The sequence below is a fragment of the Tachypleus tridentatus genome, chromosome 9 (genome assembly GCF_004210375.1).
Source record: "Tachypleus tridentatus isolate NWPU-2018 chromosome 9, ASM421037v1, whole genome shotgun sequence".
NCBI classification, from domain to species: Eukaryota; Metazoa; Arthropoda; class Merostomata; order Xiphosura; family Limulidae; genus Tachypleus; species Tachypleus tridentatus.
Window position 1 is genome coordinate 17374753 of NC_134833.1, and position 6565 is coordinate 17381317.

Sequence of the window (6565 nt, forward strand, 5' to 3'; positions counted from 1 at the left end):
CACTTCACTTTAAGATTCAAACTACAAATAAACATTAAATACAAAAATGGTTTGAAATTCAGAACTATATTAAGAGGAATTTTGAACTATTCCTTATGAAGCAATGACTAAAAAAGGTTTGTTTTGTTTTGAATTTCGCTCAAAGCTACTAGAGGGCTACCTGCGCAGGAGTAGGTGAAAACACCAAACTTTAGGTTTAACCGTCTCTAATTTTGAATGTATGTTGTATCGGGCTAAACGAGACACCTACATGACCATTTCTAATTTTGAGCTTCTTACCAATCAGCAAGACTTACTGCCAACAGAGTTTGATTAGCTTTTTTAAAATTCGATTAGTGGAATTGACTGTCACTTTTATAACGCTCACACAGCTAAAAGCGCTGATCAGCATGGTGGGGTGAGCACTGGACCTACTAATCTGTCATTCGGCACTCAAAGTCGCGGGCTGTTCCCAGCCAGGTAGAAAACACGAGTTGTATTTATAGTACGTTAACGACAGGACACTTTGCACTAGGCCACGATCTACCTGTAATAATTTTAACTCGTTCTTCCTATTCTTTGCGATGCTACAACAAAAATAAAATGTAAGATGAAATTGTAAGTCTAACAAATTCCACTATTGAACCGACATGTTCAATGACGTCACTGGATTATGATCACTCAGTTCTACCGTGTCCTTTCACGCATTTTTTTTTAAGAACGGAATAATTTTATTTTGTACAATCACGTTAAGCCCAAAACCACATAATAGGTTATTTGTTCTCTACCACCATGGGTGTCGAAACCTGGTTTCTAGCGTTGTAAGTCAGCAGACATACTGTTGTGCCACTGGGAGGGGGGGATAAAAAAATCAAGCACCCTATGGGATCCGCTGACGATATAGAAGCTATTTAAAAGCTATTATAAATCTATCAATGCGAAACTTATGGGTGGATATCAGATGTTCATATTAAAAATACATACAGTTTGTTGTGTTCTCGGAAAACAGCTTGTTGGGTATGATTTGATAGATTTAATATCTTAAATTAATTGTACCAATATTACTTGCATGTCCAGATTAAATTTAGTGTCTAGTCGGCCGACATAGGTCTCATTAATTAGTTTGGATCAATATTTCACGATTCAGTCCGAGTTCAAGATGGTGTCTTAGTAAGTAAACCAAACCGATGCTATGATGAAGATGGTTTTGTTAGGCCAGCCGGTGAACATTTTTTTCTCTTGTTAAGGAATGCTAAGAAGTGCAGAGATTTGTCTTTCAGAGTACGTTAATTCTAAAATTAGGGTGAAACAGACAGACAAACATGTAGCCTCATTTGCAGTACTTGCTTGGATCGTCGTCTGGATTTTGCAACGTTTCGAAAGAACGTTTTGTCGTGACGCTATCAGATGATCAAAGCAATACCCTGAGAAACGTCACCAATATTGTTTACTATCTAAACCAATAGGAAGTTTCGTACACTGTACCGGTTCTGCTTTGTTCTCTTAAGATGCTGACGTCAAGTTCGCGATGCTGACGTAAGAAGTTTTTCGCTTGAGGTAACTCGACGTGAGGGAAAGTTGGTAACAAAGAAGCGAACCGTTCAATTGTTAAAAGTGAGTTGTCTGTTGATAATCTCAGAGAATTCTGAGTCTGAGTAAGAACACATTTCATGAAGAAGTGAACCGTTCAATTGTTAAAAGTGAGTTGTCTGTTGATAATCTCAGAGAATTCTGAGTCTGAGTAAGAACACATTTCATGAAGAAGTGAACCGTTCAATTGTTAAAAGTGAGTTGTCTGTTGATAATCTCAGAGAATTCTGAGTCTGAGTAAGAACACATTTCATGAAGAAGCGAACCGTTCAATTGTTAAAAGTGAGTTGTCTGTTGATGATCTCAGAGAATTCTGAGTCTGAGTAAGAACACATTTCATGAAGAAGCGAACCGTTCAATTGTTAAAAGTGAGTTGTCTGTTGATAATCTCAGAGAATTCTGAGTCTGAGTAAGAACACATTTCATGAAGAAGCGAACCGTTCAATTGTTAAAAGTGAGTTGTCTGTTGATAATCTCAGAGAATTCTGAGTCTGAGTAAGAACACATTTCATGAAGAAGTGAACCGTTCAATTGTTAAAAGTGAGTTGTCTGTTGATAATCTCAGAGAATTCTGAGTCTGAGTAAGAACACATTTCATGAAGAAGTGAACCGTTCAATAGTTAAAAGTGAGTTCTCTGTTGATAATCTCAGAGAATTCTGAGTCTGAATAAGAACACATTTCATGAAGAAGCGAACCGTTCAATAGTTAAAAGTGAGTTGTCTGTTGATAATCTCAGAGAATTCTGAGTCTGAATAAGAACACATTTCATGAAGAAGTGAACCGTTCAATAGTTAAAAGTGAGTTCTCTGTTGATAATCTCAGAGAATTCTGAGTCTGAATAAGAACACATTTCATGAAGAAGTGAACCGTTCAATAGTTAAAAGTGAGTTCTCTGTTGATAATCTCAGAGAATTCTGAGTCTGAATAAGAACACATTTCATGAAGAAGTGAACCGTTCAATAGTTAAAAGTGAGTTGTCTGTTGATAATCTCAGAGAATTCTGAGTCTGAATAAGAACACATTTCATGAAGAAGTGAACCGTTCAATAGTTAAAAGTGAGTTGTCTGTTGATAATCTCAGAGAATTCTGAGTCTGAATAAGAACACATTTCATGAAGAAGTGAACCGTTCAATAGTTAAAAGTGAGTTGTCTGTTGATAATCTCAGAGAATTCTGAGTCTGAATAAGAACACATTTCATGAAGAAGTGAACCGTTCAATAGTTAAAAGTGAGTTGTCTGTTGATAATCTCAGAGAATTCTGAGTCTGAGTAAGAACACATTTCATGAAGAAGTGAACCGTTCAATAGTTAAAAGTGAGTTCTCTGTTGATAATCTCAGAGAATTCTGAGTCTGAGTAAGAACACATTTCATGAAGAAGTGAACCGTTCAATAGTTAAAAGTGAGTTGTCTGTTGATGATCTCAGAGAATTCTGAGTCTGAGTAAGAACACATTTCATGAAGAAGCGAACCGTTTAATAGTTAAAAGTGAGTTGTCTGTTGATGATCTCAGAGAATTCTGTGTCTGAGTAAGAACACATTTCATGAAGAAGCGAACCGTTCAGTAGTTAATAGTGAGTTGTCTGTTGATGATCTCAGAGAATTCTGAGTCTGAGTAAGAACACATTTCATGAAGAAGCGAACCGTTCAATAGTTAAAAGTGAGTTGTCTGTTGATAATCTCAGAGAATTCTGAGTCTGAGTAAAAACACATTTCATTAAGAAGCGAACCGTTCAATAGTTAAAAGTGAGTTGTCTGTTGATAATCTCAGAGAATTCTGAGTCTGAGTAAGAACACATTTCATGAAGAAGCGAACCGTTTAATAGTTAAAAGTGTGTTGTCTGTTGATAATCTCAGAGAATTCTGAGTCTGAGTAAGAACACATTTCATGAAGAAGTGAAACTGGAATCAATATTTGCACTTCGTTACGCTTGTATACGTAACGAAAACTGGCTTTACTTTGTATACAATCATACGTATCGATATTGTAAAACGCTTTACTGTGGCATATGATATATGTATACATGTGTAAATATATACATGTATACAACATCTAACGCTTATTATATGACTGTGTAGACAATATTCATTATGTCAATAATACACACGCGGTACAATACTTGCTGTGAAACTGTATTTATCAAATGTAGTCGAGCTCCCGCCAGGTGGCGCAGTGGCTTATAATACTAAAAACAGCACAAATAACCCATTGTATAGATGTTGTTTAACAGCAGAGACACAAAAACTGTAGTCGAAGGCTTAAGTGAAATCCTTTTTTTTTTTGTTAAAACCCCAACCAGTGGCATAGCGGTATGTCTGTAGACTTACAATGCTAGGAATCAGGTTTCGATACGCGTGGTAAGTAAAGCAAAAGCTTTTGTGGGGCTTTGTGTTTATGACAAATTACAACAATTATCCATAATTGTCACGCATCATTACTGTTTAACAAGTGAAATATTTATTCAACGGTTTCCTTAATGTAACAAAGATTTTTCACAACAGCAGGTCATCTGAAGGCCCATCTCTCTTTGCAGATAAACCTAACAAAAAGCATTCGTTCTAAGTTTTGGTAGTGTAATGAAAACGACCTGGTTTTTAATTTAGTTTATATTCAATGATCGATGTTCATGTTCTATTTTTTACATTTATACAACTGAAGATTGTAATGGTAACCAACTCATCTACCAGACAAGAAATGGTTTTATGGCTTAAAGATAATATATTTTGTATTCTAAGGTGGAATGAAATTATGACATGAAAAAACCGGATGTGTAGGCAACACGACATTCGTTCAGATATTGGTTGGTTATGCTACTAGCTTTGTAGGTTTCAACGTTTCGTCATTGTCTCATTTGTAAGACTCTGTTTTAAAAATAGATTTGGCCCGGCATGGCCAGGTGGTTAAGGCACCTGACTTGTAATCCGAGGAGCGCGGGTTCGAATCCTCATCACACCAAATGTGCTCGCCCTTTCTACTGTGGGGGCGTTATAATGTGACAGTCAATCGTTGGTAAAAGAGTTGACAGTGGGTGGTGATGACTAGCTGCCTTCTTTCTAGTCCTACATTGCAAAATTAGGGACCGCTAGCGAAGATAGCCCTCGCGAGAAATTCAAACAAACAGATTTAAATGAACTTTATCGTTTACAAAACGGTGACGCATGACTACAGTGACAGTTGGAATATTCCGTTTTTGTGTTATTTGTAAACGACACAGTTTCTTTTCAATTTGTTAGCCGCGGCACAGCTGGCTACAAAATGGTTCTGAGTTTTTTCAAATTCAAACTTTTAGTTCACAGCTACATCATTCTTTACTGATTTCATGTCCAATTACACTCTTGAACTCAGAACATCAAACACTTTCGATTGACGAATTTGACAACTCCCATGGTTTCATAGGCTAATTTACCCTAATCCGGACTAAAGGATTTCAATTTCAGGGAAGGCAGGTAGAGGTTAGAGCGAGCAATAAGGTCGAATCGGTTATACACCCCACTCTTGATATTGCTGGTACACAAAAATATACGTAATAAGAAAGAAAACAGAGATTAATTCATTCTAATCCTACCTTAAATAATTTCAAACGCTGCAGATACTGAAAATTCCCTCTTGTTTAGTTAATGTCCTCACCTTCCGGTTAGTAAGAAAGGTTTTGATTTTTTGATATCTTAAATACTTAGTGTGACGTTATTTTTAACTAAATTTTCTTTAAATAATGAAGCAGTAAAACGTTCGAAACGTGAATAAAGTCCAGTGAAAAGTTAGTGGGCCCGGCATGGCCAAGTGTGTTAAGGCGTTCGACTCGTAATTCGAGGTTCGTGGGTTCGAATCCCGGTCGCACCAAACATGTTCGCCCTTTCAGCCGTGGGGGCGTTATCCCACTATTCGTTAGTAAAAGAGTAGCCCAAGAGTTGGCGGTGGGTGGTGATGACTAGTTACCTTCCCTCTAGTCTTACACTGCTAAATTAGGGACGGCTAGTGCAGATAGCCCTCGAGTAGCTTTGCGCGAAATTCAAAAAACAAACAAACAAACAAAAGTTAGTTTATGATACACTTTAGTCGTGAGTATATTAGTTTTTTAAACCAACACCTGTGGGTGCAGACGTCTACTACTTGAAGCCGAGTTTTGATATCTGTGGTTTGCAGAGTACTGAGAATCTTTGTGTACCATTGTGTTTAACAAAAAAAAAAATTGTTTGAGACCTAAACACTTAAGAGCAATAGTTTGTTATATATTTTGTTTGTCTTCAATAATACACTTTATAGTGAGATGTTTACCATTTCAAAACCGAAAGAATACGTTCGTCGATTCCACGTTGTCAAACGTATCTCTTGTGCTATACAAATTTAATTCGACCAGGAAATAACTGTAACAAAAAAAATTACATGTTTAAGAGCAAGTCTGGAGACCTTAAACAGTCTTGGACTTCTGTATGACTAAATGATTAGGGCGTTCGGCTCGTACTCTGAGTGTCTGTGGTTTGAATCTCCGTCTCATTAAATATGCTCACCCTTTCAGCCGCGTTATAATGGGGGCGTTATAATGTGGCCATTAATTCCACTATTCGTTGGTAAAAGAGTAGTCCAAGAGTTGGCAGTGGGTGGTGATGACTGGCTGCTCTCACTCTAGTCTTACACTGCTAAATTAGGAACAGTTCCCAGAGATAGTTTGTTTGTTTGTTTGTTTGTTTTGGAATTTCGCACAAAGCTACTCGAGGGCTATCTGTGCTAGCCGTCCCTAATTTAGCAGTGTAAGACTAGAGGGAAGGCAGCTAGTCATCACCACCCACCGCCAACTCTTGGGCTACTCTTTTACCAACGAAAAGTGGGATTGACCGTCACGTTATAACGCCCCCACGGCTGGGAGGGCGAGCATGTTTGGCGCAACGCGGGCGCGAACCCGCGACCCTCGGATTACGAGTCGCGCGCCTTACACCAGAGATAGTCCTCATATAGCTTTGCACGAAATTCAAAACAAACAAACCTTAGCCACTCCATCA